Raw genomic sequence first — 19,912 nt, forward strand, 5'->3', positions numbered from 1 at the left:
CACTTCGAATAGTTGCTGCAGCTCTGGAGAAAATACGAGTGGTATGATAGGTTATTTATAAGGCGCTTAATACCCATGCAGCAGTGATCCCAATCATAAAAGTGAAACAGGCAAGCTCAACAGGTATAACTTATTTTCACTCTTTTGGTAGCGCAGTCTGAGGGCAGCCTATACTTGCCTTTGGCGCTGTGCAGGCTCGGCTGACACAACACGGCATATGGTTACGGCAAAGATGTCAAAGCTTCAGCATTGTCATTGAGCAGAACTCTGAGACTCAGGGGTGGTGGAGCGTCGAGGTCCAGGATGATTATGATGGTGTGAATGGGGCCAGCGCTGAGCAGCTACGCTCAGGAGGGCCATGGGCCCGTGTGGGGCTGACAGGCCAGTGGGCAGACTGCAACAGGCCTGCTCAAGCCATCCTGCTATTTATACAAATCTCGGGCCGAGCAGCACCTGATGGGAGAAAGGAACTGTGCTACAATCTGCTCTTCTGCTGGGCTCTGCCTGCTGGAGCTTCCCCCTACACGCGGGACAGGCAGCTCTGCAGACGCTCAGAGCTTACGGGGATTGGGGGGTTGGGGCTGGGTCAGGGCCTGCCTTCTCACCCTCGCTTAGCGGGGCTTCCCAGAACTGACCCAACCCCTGCCCTCTTGCATGCAACTCATACTTAGCTGGCAGGGGAGAATGTGATCTCAAGGGCAGATCTCCCAGGGTGAGGCTTACCCATTGCACATCGGATTTGCTGACCCCTGCTATGTTCCCAAATGCGGGATACACGACTGCATTATTTCTGGTAGTGGGGGACTGCGTTCGCGCTCTCCCCCCCAATGTATTGGTGAAAGAAAAGGTAAAGTGTGCACTAGGCCTGCTAGGTTGCATACTTTTAGATTGTGCTCACATTGCGTTTCTTCAATTAGGTTCACCTTTGGGTGATCGCTTTTCCACATTTTATCTGTTGAATTGAATTATGCTTCTTTCATCACCACAGAAGTAATGTGTATTACAGAGATAAGCTGCCATATGTATTGGGCACACTGCACATGCTCAGGCAGCATCAATCATGCTTTGTACAGGACAATGCTGGCCTACATTGGGAACAGCCAGCATAGACATGTTGCTACAGAGGCATATTTTGGGTACAACCAGCATGACAATGTGTTACATCAGTGACAGTGCTGTCTTACACTGTGGACACATTGATCATTAAAATGTGTTGTGTTGTAAAATGTTCTTTTCTGCTGTTGGTGACATGGAATTTTCATGTTCCCCTTTTAGAACTGATTGTACACTTATGGCTTTTTGGTCACCTTTTCTGCTGTAAAATGCACCATTTCAACCCCATATTTGAAAAAAAATTCTTGGGGGGGGAACCCCCCCAAACCCTCCCTAGAACCTTGTAGCTCCCTCGCTACGCTCGGTCGCCCCCACTATTTCAGAAAAATATTAACACATAGACACTGAAAGAAATCACATGCAAAAAACCTTTGATCACTGCCCATGACACCAAAAGCTATCCTTGGGACTGCATGGCTATCACTGCCTGTGATGCTATTGTGCCAAAGGTCACACAATATCGCTTTTTAATATACTGCTTTGGGTGAGGTTGTTGACTTTTGGCTCGCCGGCCCTCTGGGTGACAAAAAGTTAATGCTTCGGCCCCACATTCAAAAAGGTTGGACAAGCCTGCCCTAAGCGCTCTAAAAGGAAGTCACTATTCTCTAGATCTCTGAAGCTTGGGCTCAATCACTGAAAACTCAATATGCACAACCAAGACTTTTGCAAGACCTGAGAGTTACCCACATCTCGACCCTTAACCCTGTATAGGTTCTTTATTTCCCCAGAAAGTTTTAATTATAACGGGATAAATAACTTTTTGTTAGTTAGTCTTAGCACATCCAATCTATTTTCTCAGTTTCGTTCCGTTCATCACACGAGGACAACTCTCTGATTATATTAAAATAATGAAATGCTAATTTTGTTCTCATCCATTCCATTACAAATGTCATGTATATAAGTTATGCTGTTTGCTGTTTATCCTTTGCTTCAGAGCTTTTTTATTTTCCTTAGTTTTTGAGAAATAATTACCATATTTTGTAGTTGTTTTACATACCTCAAGTAATGCTTCTGGAAAGACATAACTGTCTGTGTCCCTGTACCCATTGGCCTCCCATAATACCCACACAACTCCTGAACCATCTCCATATCCCTTGAAACTCTGCAACCTCCTTATAGTAGCCTTTTTCGGTTTCACTTGACTTTACTTGCTTCAGTCATCTCTACAAATGCACATACGCTTGGGCCTCGGGCTCCCCAGGCCTTTGTGCCGACCACCTATCTCAGCCCTTATTATAAAACCTTTGCCCATAAACTGCTTAGGACTGCCCAAGCACATCTCGAGCCCAACACTCACCCAAACTCTAAAAATACAATTTACTCCACTTTGTTTCTTTTCTTCCAGCACTGGCTTACAGATCCTCCTTTTCTATTGCTAATGTACACATTTACAGCCACAAGAAATTTTGGTATCCTCTCCTTGTGAAATACTATTTTCCAGTCAATGCTTTCCAGTAGTCTAAGGTCCTGCCTTGCCTTGGAGGGACATAATGCTCCTTTCTTGGACTAGGTTTATGTGCTTTGTGACCACTATGGAGCTAAACTGCCACGGCATATATATATTAAAAAATATTAATAATATTAATACCGAACCTGAGGAGTGGTACTAATGTAACCCCTTGCATCCGCAAGACCATGAAAATCAGCCTTCATTTATCCTCTAGGATTTTATGAGTTCCTGTGCATGCCTCAAGGAATCTCAGATGGACATGATACATTTTAGCATTTTTTGGAAATATCTGTTGGCGACATGAACCTCTTCAAAGTTTCCATGTTCCTAGGTGACATCATATTCTCACCTGGAGAAGCCAATCTGGTGGCTGGAAAGGCAGTGGAGAAATGGTAGTCTATTGTCTGTGTTTCAACCCATCTCAGGCCCTGCACCTTATGCCACCATTTCTTTTGGCACCACCTGGCCTCTCCTCCAGACCCCTGCTCCCAACCCTCCTCCAAACCCTGACATCATTCCTCAGCTGACACCCACCCACCACCATCTCACGTATCTGCCGGGGCTCCCGACTCAGCCCCCCTTCCCTTCGAGCCACCATCAATTAAATAGAAAAGAGACTTTGTCCCTTTACGGTTTTCTATGACGGCTGCCATCTTGTTTTTGTACATTTTTATGGGAAATTGGACTCATGCAAAATAACGGATTCCATCTCCTGTCAAAAAACAAAATGCTAACTATTCACACCCCAGATGAAACCCTGAGCTGCAAATAGCTATCACCCCCTTACCAGTCAGTGTACAGGGCCAGAAACAACCCTGGGCTCTTCCCAAGGCCCTGGCTTTGCCTGCGTCTGCCTAGGCAGGCTGTTACTACAGTGTATGGTTAAACTCAGGACGAACATTATGAGACACGCTTGAAAGTGTTAGACCATCTGAAAGCCCATGGCCTTAAAGTATCTCTTCAGAAATGTCAGTTCTGCATGTGAGTGAAAAGTACATCAGTCACATTCCATATGGCATTGTAGTAAGAGTATTCCACTGGTAGCCAAGACCTCAGACTATGAGAGGGCTCAACATCTTCCCTGGGTTTTGCAATTACCACAGAAAATTCATGCTGGACTTTGGAAAGGCCAGTTAGAGAACTAATGATTTTAGCAAAGACTTGTTGACACACCACTCTCATGCTCACATCTATATATAATCCACCCCACACTTCAGGGCCAAAGAACAGATAGTGATGTAGTCAAAAATCAACATTTATTTTAACAAAATTCAATGTCAAACAACTATGTCTCCAGCCTTGCCCTGGAAATCACTACAAGCTGTATGTATTCAAAATAAATACTTAAATAAATGACATTTTACCTGCCTATATGAATCTCACTGTTATAAGTCTGTAAAAGCATTCACATTTAATCACAAAGTCTTCATATAAATATTATGATAACCTAAAAAAACACTAGACATTCTAAGATGTCTGCTACACACTTACTACTTTATGAACATCACACATTTTTCACTAGATAAGGAAAAATACCCTTTGCTGGAGTGGCACTAGCAGAGGGTGTATCTGGGGTAATACAGGGTTCCAAAGGAGGGGGCCTTGGACTCTTACCTACATAAATTCATACGACTGGATGAGGAGATCAGGGTGGCTAAGCTGGCAATCACCTCTGTGGGTAGACTGGCCTCCTTGCGTAAACCTGCCTTAGCAGGCACCCAAGAGACACCCAGGCGCATACTCTGGGTAAAGGACGGTCCATGTTCTATGGCGGTGCCTTGCCCGATGTCTGGGCTAGATGCCGCACTAGCAGTCCCATCACTGTCCCCTGCAACAGTTGTCCAGGACCAGGCTGATTTGCACAATGTTCTCCATGAAGGCCCTAACGTCTCTTCCACTGTGGTAATTGAACCACAGAATAGACCAGAAGGGTGGTGTGCAGAGGGGTTAAACAATGAATTAATGTTTCCTGGGATTAATTTCTTGATGAATTTCAAAGCAGGAATTATGAAAACCCTGTTGACATTGGATGACCAGGTGAGGTCTTCAAAAAGGGAGGTTGAGGTACTAAACACTCAGATTAAGCAAAGACTGGCTTGTGACTCATCAGGGAGGGGGGCTGATCAGGGACTAGTAAACCTACCCGCTGGGCAGTTTGTGGATCTAGGAAGAAGCGCAAGGGTGAGTGGGGAGCACACCATGAATCAATAACTAGTGGTGCCAGTCGAGATACATGCCCCTGTAAGCCAACCTCCCAGCCAACGCATGCTCCCCCGGATGACAGAACGACCCCAGCCGCTACCCCAGCGCTCGAAACCCTTGGTTACCCAATGTGGAGAACAAGCCATAATAAAAGGAGCAGCATTGCCGGCACAGGACAAGGCAGATTCAATGTGCTATCCCCTTCAGTTACCCCCGGAAGGATTAACATTAGTGGGTGTAACATTTAATGTACCAATTCTGGGATCTGGGTGCACTGAAGACTGTAGGGCCCTAATTAATAAATCAGCCCAATGGGTTGATTCACATATTCAGTGGGGCTCTATAGATCCCCATCTGATTCTAATGGCCCACAGAATACCCTAAGTGGGCTCCATGGCCAAGTCGATAGCTGGGGACTGTGTGGTGGTAACATTTAAAAACACACAGGTGACCAAGTATACAGGACAGGGAGAAAGGATGGGCAGTACCTAGGGTTATGAGCCATGTACACTCAAAAATTCCTGTGGGTCCAAGCCGGACCCCGCCCCAGGCGGTTCAGCTCCCATATGGTATGGGCCGTAGGGAGGAGGGGTCGACTGGTTTGGATGATAGAGTACCTGACTCAGTACTGGCCCAGAATCAATTTGCCTGTCTGACCAATATGGATGGCATTGAATGATCCCAGTTACCTGGGGCAGCTCATAAGCAGTTGCAAGAGGTGGTATTGAGTGCTGCTCTGAGGCCTCCCAGCGTGTGGACTCTAGGCAGGGGGAACAATGTGTCTTTGCTATCCTTACATGGGGTTGCACATGGGCAGCTGCAAGAGGTGGCACTGAGTGCTGCTTAGCCCCCCCCAGCATGGGGACTGTGGGTGGGGGGACAACTTGTCATTATTGTCATGGAATGTGGCTGGAATTAGAACAAAGCTGGCCTGCTCAGAGACCAAGATCCCATTTAGTGAAATAGATGTTGTACTGCTCCAAGAAACATGGTCCCAGGATGAGATGAACGTTGATGGTTTTGTTTCAAACCAGTTGGTGGCGGAGAAAAACAAGCAAGGGAGAAGCTTTGTCAACACTGGTGCCATATATATTGGTGCTCAAAATTCTTAGACCAGGCCAGGTGGATCTTTTAGTAATGAATTTCTATAATAGTCCCCACAAACAGTATGAGAAAAACTGTCTGTGTGGTTTGGCTCTTACAATGGAGGAGCTCTCTTAAAGGTCCCCCATGGGTAATGTGTGTTTTGTATTGGGAGGTGACTTTAATGCGAAACTGGGGGTGCCAGAAGATAACCTATACGATAACACAGAAGATGCTGTGGCAGGTTTAACATCTCCCATTATGATGGACACCAGGCTCTGTGTGGAAGGGTTGCATCTCTGGCACTACCTTTATGAGTAGGAATTGCGGTCAACAAATGGGCACCTGGGTGGGGACATTCCCAGTAGAGTTACATTCTCCTGAGCAATGGGAAGCTGAACAATAGATTATTTTAGTGTGCCAGTTGTGCACTGGGGCCTGATAAAATGGTTTGAGGTGCTGGATAATATTTGTAGTGACCACTTTCCCATGAAACCTGAGATTAAGTCAGTTGTAAGGGTGGACAGGTTGAGTCAAGTCTATCCGCTGGAAGTATCCTTAGATACCTCCTGGCATAGGCTCAAATGGAAGGAGGATAAGATGGACGATCCATTAAAAAGGCAGTACTATCAAACTCACGCTAACTTGAGAATCTGCTATTGGGGAACCCAGAGAGCGAAAGCATACTGGAAAGGTTTGAAAGCATGCTGACCCAGCTCTCCCAGGTGTTTTCCTGTTCCCAAGGTAAATGAGGAGGAAAGAGAAGAGGGGTTTTGGGGGGGAGGGGTGGGTTTGACTCAGATTGTACCAGAGCTAGGAAGAACTTATTACTTGCTCTGAGCAGTGTTGGTACTTCTAAGGCTGCCATCATAAAGGCTAGATCCCATTACAAGAAAACTCTGGGCACTAGAAAAAGAGCAATTGTGGAAGAAGCTTGGGAAGCTTGGGTGGTAGCCGTAAGGGATAAAGACTCCAAATTATTTTGGGTGATTGCTCAGAAGGTCCCATACTATACATTTGGGGGTCGATTCATGGAATTAATGTATGCCGAAATTCCCACGCAGAGGTGCCAAAACGTGCGATTTGCAGTAAAAGTGCGAAAATCGCAGTGCAAGTGCGAAAATCGCAGGGAAACCAGCGCACATCGATTCATGGAAGTCCGTGCGCGAGAAAAACATTGGATGTGCGCTGAAAAAGTGCGCCACGCACGCCGGAGCACAGGTCATCCAACAGCGTGCGCCACGGCCACTGCGAAATCGCACATAGCGCGGCGCACATCACAAAAGTAGGCGGAACACGGGGCGTAACACTCGGAATGGGGAACAACGCGTGAAAATATGGGCGTCACGGGGGAAGTACAGGAGGCAAGTGCGCGGAACGCCCACACTCTCCCCTACAACCTGTATTCATGGAATCGAATAGGGCAAACCAGCGCACGGTCAAAGACGCGCACAGGGCCAAACAAGTATGCCACAAGAAAGAAGGCAGTAGCGTCCCTGCACCTGAAAAAAATGTGCGCCAAAATGTGCGCTAACAAAAAGCACCCATATACAGCCATAATGAATGGTCCATACAGTGGCCCTCTAGAGCAAATGAGGTGCAAAGGGGTACCGACAAACACAGACACCCGCTGTGTGAAAAATAGCGTGTGCGTGTGTTCCTGGGTGCGCAGGAAGTTCCATATGCGTTTGGCCTGGGTACGTGTACTTTGGGGTGCGCGGGAAGTTCCACACGCGATTAGCCTGGGTACATGTACTACGGGGTGTGCGGGAAGTTCCACACGCGATTAGCCTGGGTACGTGTGTTTCAGGGTGCGCGGGAAGTTCCACACGCGATTGGCCTGGGTACGTGTACTTCGGGATGCGCGGGAAGTTCCACACGCGATTGGCCTGGGTACGTGTACTTCGGGTGCGCGGGAAGTTCCACACGCGATTAGCCTGGGTACATGTACTACGGGGTGTGCGGGAAGTTCCACACGCGATTAGCCTGGGTACGTGTGTTTCAGGGTGCGCGGGAAGTTCCACACGCGATTGGCCTGGGTACGTGGACTTCGGGATGCGCGGGAAGTTCCACACGCGATTGGCCTGGGTACGTGTATTCCGAGGTGCGCGGGAAGATTCACACACGATTCCAGCAGGGTACGTGTATTTCGGTGGTGCCGGGGAATGCTACACGTGATTTGGCCGTGTGGGTCCTCCCAGGTGTTCCCACTACACCCTCCACAGCCCCTGCAGGCAGCCCACACCACAGGGGACTACCCTGCACCCTTGCTCATGTCCCACAGGCAACCCATCCACCATGGCCATGCCCCCCAGCCAACCCACATGTCACCTTGCACTACTGATCACCAACACATGTCTCCCAGCACCCCCATCCCCCAGCATCCAGGGGCACCCTCCACCAGGCCCCCACACATGTCTCCCACCACCCCCACCCCCCAGCAGTGCAGGGCACCCTCCACCAGGCCCCCACACATGTCTCCCACCATCCCCACCCCCCAGCAGTGCAGGGGCAGCCTCCACCAGGCCCCCACTCATATCTCCCACCACCCCCACTCCCCAGCAGTGCAGGGCACCCTCCACCAGGCCCCCACTCATGTCTCCCACCACCCCACCCCCCAGCAGTGCAGGGGCACCCTCCACCAGGCCCCCACTCATGTCTCCCACCACCCCCACCCCCCAGCAGTGCAGGGGCAGCCTCCACCAGGCCCCCACTCATGTCTCCCACCACCCCCACCCCCCAGCAGTGCAGGGCACCCTCCACCAGGCCCCCACTCATGTACAACTCATGTCTCCCACCACCCCCACCCCCCAGCAGTGCAGGGCAGCCTCCACCAGGCCCCCACACATGTCTCCCACCACCCCCACGCCCCAGCAGTGCAGGGCACCCTCCACCAGGCCCCCACTCATGTCTCTCACCACCCCCACCCCCCAGCATCCAGGGGCACCCTCCACCAGGCCCCCGCGCATGTCTCCCACCACCCCCACCCCCCAGCAGTGCAGGGTACCCTCCACCAGGCCCCCACACATGTCTCCCACCACCCCCAGCACCCAGCAGTGCAGGGGCAGCCTCCACCAGGCCCCCACTCATGTCTCCCACCACCCCCACCCCCCAGCAGTGCAGGGCACCCACCACCAGGCCCCCACACATGTCTCCCACCACCCCCACCCCCCAGCAGTGCAGGGGCACCCTCCACCAGGCCCCCACTCATGTCTCCCACCACCCCCACCCCCCAACATCCAGGGGCACCCTCCACCAGGCCCCCACTCATGTCCAACTCATGTCTCCCACCACCCCCACCCCCCAGCAGTGCAGCGGCAGCCTCCACCAGGCCCCCACTCATGTCTCCCACCACCCCCACACCCCAGCAGTGCAGGGGCAGCCTCCACCAGGCCCCCACTCATGTCTCCCATCACCCCCACCCCCCAGCAGTGCAGGGCACCCTCCACCAGGCCCCCACTCATGTCCCCCTGCACCCCCACCCCCCAGCAGTGCCGGGGCAGCCTCCACCAGGCCCCCACTCATGTCTCCCATCACCCCCACCCCCCAGCAGTGCAGGGGCAGCCTCCACCAGGCCCCCATTCATGTCTCCCACCACCCCCACCCCCCAGCATCCAGGGGCACCCTCCACCAGGCCACCACTCATGCCCAACTCATATCTCCCACCACCCCCACCCCCCAGCAGTGCAGGGCACCCTCCACCAGGCCCCCACTCATGTCTCCCACCACCCCCCAGCAGTGCAGGGGCACCCTCCACCAGGCCCCCACTCATGTCTCCCACCACCCCCAACCCCCAGCAGTGCAGGGGCAGCCTCCACCAGGCCCCCACTCATGTCTCCCACTACCCCCACCCCCCAGCAGTGCAGGGCACCCTCCACCAGGCCCCCACACGTGTCTCCCACCACCCCCACCCCCCAGCAATGCAGGGGCAGCCTCCAAAAGGCCCCCACTCATGTCTCCCACCACCTCCACCCCCCAACAGTGCAGGGCACCCTCCACCAGGCCCCCACACATGTCTCCCACCACCCCCACCCCCCAGCAGTGCAGGGGCACCCTCCACCAGGCCCCCACTCATGTCTCCCACCACCCCCACCCCCCAGCATCCAGGGGCACCCTCCACCAGGCCCCCACTCATGTCCAACTCATGTCTCCCACCACCCCCACCCCCAGCAGTGCAGGGGCAGCCTCCACCAGGCCCCCACTCATGTCTCCCACCACCCCCACCTCCCCAGCAGTGCAGGGGCAGCCTCCACCAGGCCCCCACTCATGTCTCTCATCACCCCCACCCCCCAGCATCCAGGGGCACCCTCCACCAGGCCCCCACTCATGTCTCCCATCACCCCCACCCCCCAGCATTGCAGGGGCACCTTCCACCAGGCCCCCACTCATGTCTCCCATCACCCCCACCCCCCAGCAGTGCAGGGGCAGCCTCCACCAGGCCCCCACTCATGTCTCCCACCACCCCCACCCCACAGCATCCAGGAGCAGCCTCCACCAGGCCCCCACTCATGTCTCCCACCACCCCCACCCCCCAGCATCCAGGGGCACCCTCCACCAGGCCCCCACTCATGTCTCCCACCACCCCCACCCCCCAGCCATGCGATTTGCCTGGGTACGTGTATTCCTGGGGTGCGCGGGTAGTCCCCCATGCGATACCATCAGGGGATGTGTATTATGGGTCCGCGTGAACTTCCACACGCGATACCAGCAGGCTACGTGTATAACGGGGTTCGCGGGAAGTTCCACACGCGATTGCCCTGGGTACGTGTATTTCGGGGTCCACGTGAACTTCCACACACGATACCAGCAGGCTACGTGTATTACGGGGTTCGCGGGAAGTTCCACACGCGATTGCCCTGGGTACGTGTATTTCGGGGTGCGTGTGAACTTCCACACGCGACTGGGCCTGTGAGAGTGGGGTACGTGTATTCCAGGGGTGGGCGGGAATATTTACTCGCGGCTGGGCCTGGGAGAGCGTGTTACGTGTATTCCTGGGGTGGGCGGGAAGATTCACACGTTCGCCTACAACGCGCCGAAAAATAAATGGTTCAATCCTGAAACACGTACACCAGCATGAAGCAGGCGTACGTCGACCCGCGCAGCATAAAAGTGCGCGCAAACAACAAACAAGCTCAGACCCCAGGATGAATATACCGTTCCTAGCAGCAGTGGCCGTAGGTTACCAAAGGAGGAGGAGGAGGATAGTGAGGGCCTGAATTTTCACTCCCAGAACCAGCCTTTTTGGGATGCCTGATGACCAGGTGTATGGGAGGTACAGGTTTCCACCACACATAATACTGGACCTGGTCAGTGAGTGGGAGGATGACCTCACATCACCCACCCTGTGCTCCCAAGCACTCAGCCCCCTGGAGAAGGTCCTCAATGTGCTGCACTTCTTGGCCACAGGATCATTTCAGCGGACAAGTGCCATAGTGGGTGGGGTGTCACAGGCCACGCAGTCACGCTGCCTACACCAGGTCTTGAACATCATCACTGCACGCCCATCAGTCCGTAGGCACATATACCTGCCCAGGACACCTGCAGAAAGGCAGGCTGCCGCCCTCGATTTCTACGGTGTGGCACAATTCCCCAAAGTTCTAGGTGCCATTGACTGCACCTATGTGGCACTACGTCCCCCCAGGGCATCTGAGCACATCTATAGGAACCGCAAGAACTGGCATTCCATCAACATGCAGGTAGTATGTAATGCCAAGGGAATCATCACCTAAGTATATGCCAACTATCCAGGGTCCACCCACGACAGCTTCATTTACCGAATGTCTACCCTAAGCCGGGATCTAGAAGCTGGGCGGCATGGCGATACATGGCTGCTTGGTGTGTATGAATGCTACTGCACATGCATGCATGTCAGATGCAGAGTTATGTCACTACCCCACTAATGATACCCATCACCTCCTCACCAGGGAACAGTGCCTACCCTCTGAGCGCCAATTCGGAACCCCATCACGCCTCCCGAGGTAAGATACAACACAGCCCATATTGCAACCCGGGGCATAGTGGAGCACACATTCGGAGTGCTCAAGTCACGCTTTCGCTCCCTTGACCGTTCTGGCGGGCAGCTGTTATTTGCGCCCCCAGTAGTGTGCAGGATCATAGTGGCAGCATGTGTCCTGCACAATGTTGCAACATGCCGGGGCCTGGCTGTGGACATGGTGGTGCCCCCACATCCCCAACCACATGCACGCCCGCTGCGCATGGGAGGGGAAAGGGCACGGGGTGAGGCAGCCCGTACGCAGCTGGTGGCTAATTACTTCACATAGAAATCACACCCCTGTGGAGTGCACACAGCCCTGGCACATACCATCTGATAAGCAATGATGACTCGACCTGACAATTATGACGAACAAAGGGACAGTCAACTGTCAGAACCATAGCAGCCTGAGATTGTTCATGTGGAAGTGCCACAATGTGTGCATCCCTACCTACACAAACACCACCAATGCAGTGTCATCAAAAGACACACTTCCATGCTGCAGAAATGAATACCCACTTGCAAAATACGACATGAGAACAGTGCCATGTCACCCAACCCCTCCCCGGCATGGCCACACAACACAACATGGCATGTCATGCAATGTGAGAGCAAAAAAATGAATCCCCACAACATGCCCCAAGTGTCACCAGCTACAGTGTCCCTAATGGAAACATGGCCACACATGAAATGCTCACAGTAATGCAGGACCTACAACACACATTACCAAATACTTACCAAGAATACCAATCACCTACACAACCTCCAACCTACCTTAAACATGACATTACAGACTTAAAAATTTGCTAGCCTCACTACCTGATGATGCCAGCACTTCAAACACTTCCAAGTATATAGTGTTAGCGCCACACAAGAGTGTAGGTGCACTGCTTACAACATGGACTCCAGTTCCAAGGTGGCCCGCCTTGTGTATGGACCTGCAAATTAGGAGGATGAGATGGATGCAGAGGCACATATCAATACACCATGCAGTGTACAATACAACAACAATATGCACTATGAATGTATACACAGTATTGACTACAGACTGCCCACACATCGAATGGGAGTCCAACATCAACATGTACGTCAATGTCACTTGGGCACACCCTTTGCAAGCCCATAGAAACGGGAAGCAGGAAGGGTGTGTGTCACACAAACCCAAGCATCTGAACCAAATTCATGACAAGCCTGCATGTGCCCAGTCACAATGCAGCGTATGCCCACGGGAGCCACACAAGGCAACACACTGTCCCAAAAAAATAAAAAATAAAATAAAAATAAAAATAAATAAAAATCAAAAATGGCCATTAATGGGCCCGTGGGGCGGGGTGGGGGAGGCCACCCAGGAGGTCCGAGGACAGGGTGCACACCAAAACCCACCTGTGTGGATCTTGCGAAAAAAAAAAACACCTCCATGGGCTCATGACTTACACGGCTACCCTATTGTGGGAGAATCACTGCTGTCGCTCTCCTCACCCTCTGCAGCTGCATCAGGAGGTGGTGGCAATATGGCACTATGGGAGGCAGCCCACGCAAAGTCCTAGCCTGTTCCTCCATGGCAGCAAGCATGCGGGTGTGGTAGGTCTCGTTCTGGAGGATAATTGTGCGTAGGTCCCCATGCAACAACTCACGGGATGCCCGGACCTCCGCCCTAGTTGCCTGCATCTCAGCTGAGAGCGTACGTGTGAGACGCTCCAGCTGCTGTTCTGTCCTTCTGTTTGTTGAAGCCTCAAGCTCAACAAGAGTCGTCCTGAGGTGAAGGAGTTCCACCCTCAGGGCTTCCCTGTGGCCCTGGGACTCTATGGAAATGGCTTCCCGCAGAGTCACCAGTGCCGCCCGCCTGTCCCTGTCAGACACCAACATGTCCTCCCTGTGTGAATGGCAGATGGAGTCTGTTGCCTGCTGTAGTCCCTCCATCAGCCTTTCGGGGGGGACAATGGAAGTGGCCACCCTATCCATGGCCTGAGCGATCATCTCTGATGATGCTGCCTGTTGGGTTGCCATACCGTATATGGATTGCTCCCATGCGGTATTGCCAGGTGGCGTACGGCCACCACGTCGGCGGCCACCACTCCTGTCTGGGGCAAGGCGAACTGCGCCTTGCTGTGCCGGCACTGCCTGAGGCTGCAGGACTGCATTCCCCCTCTGATCTGCTGGCCCAGGAACAGGATCAGATGTTGCGGAGTTTGACCCTGCATCCGTAACCACCAAAGGCGTACCTGCCAACACTGACATCCCCATTGAGGGTTCTAACCCTGGTGCAGGTGGGTCGACAGAACAGAATCCCTCCCAGGAACACTCACCTGCGACGGCACATAGGTCTCATCATCCGAATCGACACCTGAATACAGCTCGGGGGTGGTGCAGCCAGAGACACCCCTTGAGAGCACGACCTGCAGCAGTTGTGGGTTCTCACCCACCACCACACCACGTCACTCACTGGTGGTCGGTCGGCGCTCAGACCCCTCCTGGGTCTGCACCATCTCCACAACCCCAGCAGTATCAAGTGCGTCATCCCCTGCAAAGACATAAAAGAAAACAAATGGAAACAGGCATTAGCACTATGGCACACAATTAGGGCTGAGAGGCTACAGAAATAGTATTTGATTGACACATGTCCCACATGACTAAAACCCTCCTATGCATGCACTGTCACTGTGTGTGAAGGGTAGGCAGATGGCACACATTGATGACACCAAGATGGAAGATTAACACATTTGCTGCATGCTGCCTAGCAGTGGCATCACACATTGGCCAGTGATTGGCAGGTCAAATACACATGCCAACACACAGATGGCATGTACCCTAGCCATAAAGTGAAGAGGGAGAGGAGGGCACCAATTGTTCATTCAGTCCAGTTTGCTCATGAAATTGATTTTTTCATTGAAATGGTTCAAATGTTTAACCTGGATCTGCCAGTCCAAAATGGTCCTATAGCACAGGGACATGTATAAACAAATCATGTCCAGGAAACAAAGCCAGTCCACTGTACCATAGCCATGTCAGACATGTGACAATAGGACTGAGAAATGTCGAGTAAAAGTGGTGGTATGCAAACAATCTGCCTGAATAAACAGAGGAAAATAAGCAACAATGATGTGGCAAGATGACACTTCAAGGGCAACTGGCGTGATGTTGGGCTGGATGTCTAATGTTGGCAGAAGGGATACTGCTATACCCAAATGCTGGTCCGCAGAATGTATTGGATGAGGCACATGGGTGACCGAAACCACTCAGGCACACACACCCTCACCTGGCACCCAAACAGAAGCCCTCCCACACACACCATGCACATGGATGACACACACATGCATGTGCACTCACCAGACAATGCCTCGTAATCTGCCAGTTCTCCCACGCCTTGGATCTGTTCCTCCGTGACGTAGGTCCCAGCAACCTGCTTATGTGGAGTGGGTTCTATGTCCTCTGCTGGAGACCCACCTCCAGTCACTAGAGTTGCGGCATGACTTGAGGCCACCTTATTCTTTGCCCTGCGCTTCAGGTCATTCCAGCGCTTGCAGCATTCAGTAGCTGTGCGCCTCACGATTCCAAGGGCACTTATGATGTCCGCAATGGTCTGCCAGTGTGCCTGACGTTGTGCAGGTGTGGTCTTGGATCCTGCAACAATCACCATTTCGCGGTCATGTGCGGACACATACTCTACAAGTGCATTCAGTTCGGCCTCATTGAAGCTGGGCTTCCTTGACGGGCCGGACTGTGTAGCCGTGTCTGGGGCATCAGCCTCTACTGGACGAGCACTCTTCCTCTTCCGCTTGGAAGGTGGTGGGGATCCTGAGTGTCCTACGCCGCTCTGGACACTAGGAGCAGGAGCCCCGGTGGACTATGTACTAGGAGTGTGGGATTGCACACTCAGCATGGGAGTTGGTGCAGGCATTAGCTCAAGTGTGATGGTGTCAGGGGGAATATCAGCATGATGGACTTGGACCGACACTGTCCTGGCTGGGTGTGTGAGAGGTGGGGTGGATGAAGCCGCAGCTGCCCCTGCAGCCTCCCCAGCCTGCCTACGTGGGCCAGCAGATGACCTAGCTGCCCCTGATCCACGTGGCCTGATGACACCAACATGCACCGGCGCACGTGGCCTAGACCTGCTGACCTGGAAGTCAGCCATGGAGTCACCCTGTGCCAGGTCTGGTTCCACAGTGGGCTGGTCCAACAAGGGCTCAGCATGGATGGTGTCAGCCACGTTACCCTCAACCAGGGGGGGGGCATGGGTCTCCCTGACTGCTCCTCCACACATGGGGGGCTAGGGGCACCCTGCAAGTCACGGCCATGTCCCCTACCGGATCCACCACGGCCACCACTTGGGGCTCGGCCACCTTTGCCACCCTTACGGCTTGTTCGCCTCCCAGCCATGGCATTGATGTTATTGTGCGTATGGGAGTCGATGTGAACTATTGTCCTGGGCAATTGGGGGTAAAAGGGGTTGGGTACCAGATGGTAATCGTACCCTAGTGCTCTAGCAAGGCTGTATGTCACCCCTGGGGAAAGATGACGGGTCACGCAACGCACAGGCACCCCAAAAAAGGGAAGTAAGGTGCACGCAACCCCTTCTATACCACGTGTGTGGAAAAATAAACCTGCACTATGCTGTGGCACCCAGAAACACAAGAATGAATGTATGCGTGTCACATGCAGCCTAGACTGACCTCTGAAGGGGTATGCGACACACGGGGCAAGCACAGATGTTAAATACGTGCGCGACTCACCGTCTGCCAGGAACAAAAGCGTGAAAAATATGCGCGTGTGCGCGTTGGCAACACCCCCGCCAAAAGAAGAATTGTACGCTGTCTGAGGAGACAGGACAACAGTAGAAGGGAACGCTGTTTGAGGAAACAGGCCCAGGAAAAAGAGGAAAAGAGAAAAAGCTGTCAGAGGTAACCGGGAGTACGAACTTGAAACGCCGTGAAGTAAATCACGTGTGAACCGACAAGAAGTATAGATTTCACCCACTCGCTCTCCACGAAAAGCACGTACAAGGAAATGGCGTTCTACACGTACCTTTTATACACACGTCACAGACGCGCATACGTGATGAGGCCATTTCCACCAATTACACGCTTTGACACTCGGACGTGTATCTTTTTTTTTACACGCGCCATTCTCTACGGCCATGCGCCTGACATCATAGCTGCGCATGGGGGCCTTTGGGCCAATGAAATCGCGTATGCGTGCAGACGCGCTTAGGCGCTAAGGGCCTTTCCTCGAATTACACGCAGACGTGCAGGATTTTCACATGCCAAATCACTCCGTATCAAGCTGGCCACGCGTAAGCACACGGAAGACCACGCTCCTGCCCAGAAAGCCGATTTACTGCCCCCCAGAGTCCCGAGCACGCTCCCACCTGCCATCTGCTGCTGCCTGACTGCCTGCTGCCTGTTAGGCGGAAACCTCTGCAGTTCCCTCTGGGACCACTGCAAAAGATTTAGGACTACAGGTGTTTGGCGGTGAACCCACTTGGTAGCAGTCTGTACCACACAGATTCACTTGGTAGCTGTGGCTGAGCAGTCAGACTTCCCTCAAGAAGAGTTGAGCAGTATGTGGAGTATACAAAATAGGGCAATTCTTCACAGCAAGACAAGCAAACACGCAATGAGGCTTAGTGTAAAGATTTTAAGGTATTTATTTATAACAAAACATCTATGAAAAACACTATGGCACTATCACGGCAAACAAATCAAACACAATTACTCTACGAAGAAGAAACGATCAATCCCCCTAGCAATATTTCGACAAGTCTAGGTTCTACCGGCACCACTTATTTACAGACAGAGGTGTATGCCTCAACCTAGATGGCACTCTAATATTAGTTAGGACGGGAGAGAAAAAGATAGGCAGGTCACGAAATCAACACAGTTCAATACTTCACGGGCAAAATGTACGGTAAGAAGGCAAGAACCACAATAGATCATAAAGTTCAGAGGTCAGGTCCACTCAGAGAGAGGCAAGGCGATATGTCCCAAAAAGTCTCTAGTGGAGATGCATTCAAGTCTTTGTAGCAAATTGTTATCGGCAAATTGAACCAGTTCAGAACAATAAATGAGAAAAGCTTGGAGGCGACTGTAAGGATATTTGGCGTGTTACAGCACAGAGTACAGCACTACTGCACAGGTAGCAAACAGCACAGAGTACAGCACTACTGCACAGGTAGCAATTTTTTTTTTGCAGCACCACCACAAGGGTGCGGTGCATTGCTATATGTGTTACCAGATTAACAAGGAAAGACAGGCTATTCAGTCAAAAAACGATTTTAACATATAAGATGCAAATCTATTTTTACAGTTAAAAGCACACGTGCACATTCAAAAATGCACACTATTTTTCACCTGAAATGCCTATGGTGCGAGAGACACATTTGAAAATTAATAACTAACATTACTTATAACTAACCTGACTAATGAAACTGAGGTTAACATAATCCACTAATAAAAATGTGTCTCCACTGCAGAATTAGGCCTATTCTGAAAGTGAACTTTTAAACGCACATCCATTTTTTTTTTGTTTTCTCTGCTGCCCTGTCCACATAAATTCAGGAAGAAAAAGGGCTCGAAAGAACAGGAAATCAGTTGGTTACAAAGTATTACTATAAAAATGAGCCATTGTGTAGAGAAGGAGGAGATGGCATGATTGATTCTGATTGGAGCAGCGTCATAGCAAGTATCATGCTAGAGGGAGTGATCAGAGTTTTGCTGGGGGGAGTTTGAGGAGAGAGAAGACAGTCAAGATTTGGCAGAGCTGGGAGAAGGACCTATTTTTTCCTGGTTGGAGCATTTCTGCTGAAAAAGCTGAGAGTTCCAGGCAATGACCCCGGTTTGAGAAGGAAAGGCGCTCCTTTTCACTGGGGTTAATCTTCAAGGGAGCCACATTCAGAAAGAGAACAGCTAAAGAAAACTCGACTGAACAGATAAGGTAATTACATAAGTGTGGGAGCTGAGTGTGTACGAGAATATTCAGTCAGAGTAGGAAAGGAGATTCCGGTGCCTTAATCACATGTTAATGTTGCAAATTGTGTTCTGTTCTCCACCACTCTTTTTTCAGTGTATCACAGACAATGCTGTTACTGTGCTATTTTATTTATTTCTGTAAAGAGTGAGATCGTGTTTAAATGCAACTTTTATAATACAGAAAAATAATTGAAAGCAGACGGGTGGTGTATTTTATATTTACCAATACAGTGCTGATGATGAGGGGAGATTTTTAAACAATGCAATTGTCATTTTAAGACAGATGTGTGCATGATCATATTCAGTATGGACAGTTGAGAGTGATTGTTTGTAGCATAGCTCGTTGGAGGTACATGAGCCAACGGGAAGAGGGACTCTCTGAACATAGTTCCCTACCGTATATAAGGTAGTGGAAATTACCACAAAATTACCACATATAGCTCTCTGTCATAAATAAGTCAGTGAGATCGCCCATGGTGGCACACTAACACTGAAAATGTGGTATTCCTAAAATGTAGGTCTGAGGTCTCTCTAGTGATTACACGAAAAATCTAAGCAAAGATAAGGGATTCTGGACATTGGGGCCACAAATAAAACAAGGGAATTATGCTCACCAAAATACCACCAACCACGCATACCAACCACGCATACCAAATATGCATGTCAGGGTGCTGAAATAATGCATGTCCACTGTATTATTGTTGCACATGGCCCAATCTGAATACAAGGAGTGATTATTGCTAAGTTATTTTTCGGCAGTAATAAAATACCGTCAGGCCCCAAATCTCCACAAAATGCCCTACATATTTATGGTGCGTTGCAGGCCGGGAAAGTGATCATAGGGTACCTACTGGGCGTGGCAAGCGTGTCTCACACTGCCATTTGCACATTAAAGGGAACCCATTTTATAATAGCAGTGTGCCACTAAAAACGAATTTCAGAATGTCACAAAGGGAAACCACATTCTCAGATCTAGTGCAATATTTAGAGGCAAAGTTGTTTGCACATGGGAATTGGTCGTCGAATAGCACGTTAGAATGGAGTAACCGCATTCAGGGTGAGGTGCAGAAAGAAAAACTAGACAATATTTTTGCAGAAGGCAGCATA

The 19,912-nt window shown here is 51.2% G+C and overlaps 1 non-coding gene across 1 annotated transcript; it reads left to right on the forward strand.

The window, feature by feature from the left end:
- The first annotated feature begins 663 nt into the window (after positions 1-663).
- LOC138474905 (U1 spliceosomal RNA) lies at positions 664-825 on the forward strand. The gene has a single exon (XR_011269127.1). It is a non-coding gene; the product is annotated as a U1 spliceosomal RNA (small nuclear RNA).
- The last annotated feature ends 19,087 nt before the right edge of the window (positions 826-19,912 follow it).

The sequence above is a fragment of the Ambystoma mexicanum genome, chromosome 8 (assembly GCF_040938575.1).
Source record: "Ambystoma mexicanum isolate Mex_15411 chromosome 8, UKY_AmexF1_1, whole genome shotgun sequence".
Taxonomy (NCBI): Eukaryota; Metazoa; Chordata; class Amphibia; order Caudata; family Ambystomatidae; genus Ambystoma; species Ambystoma mexicanum.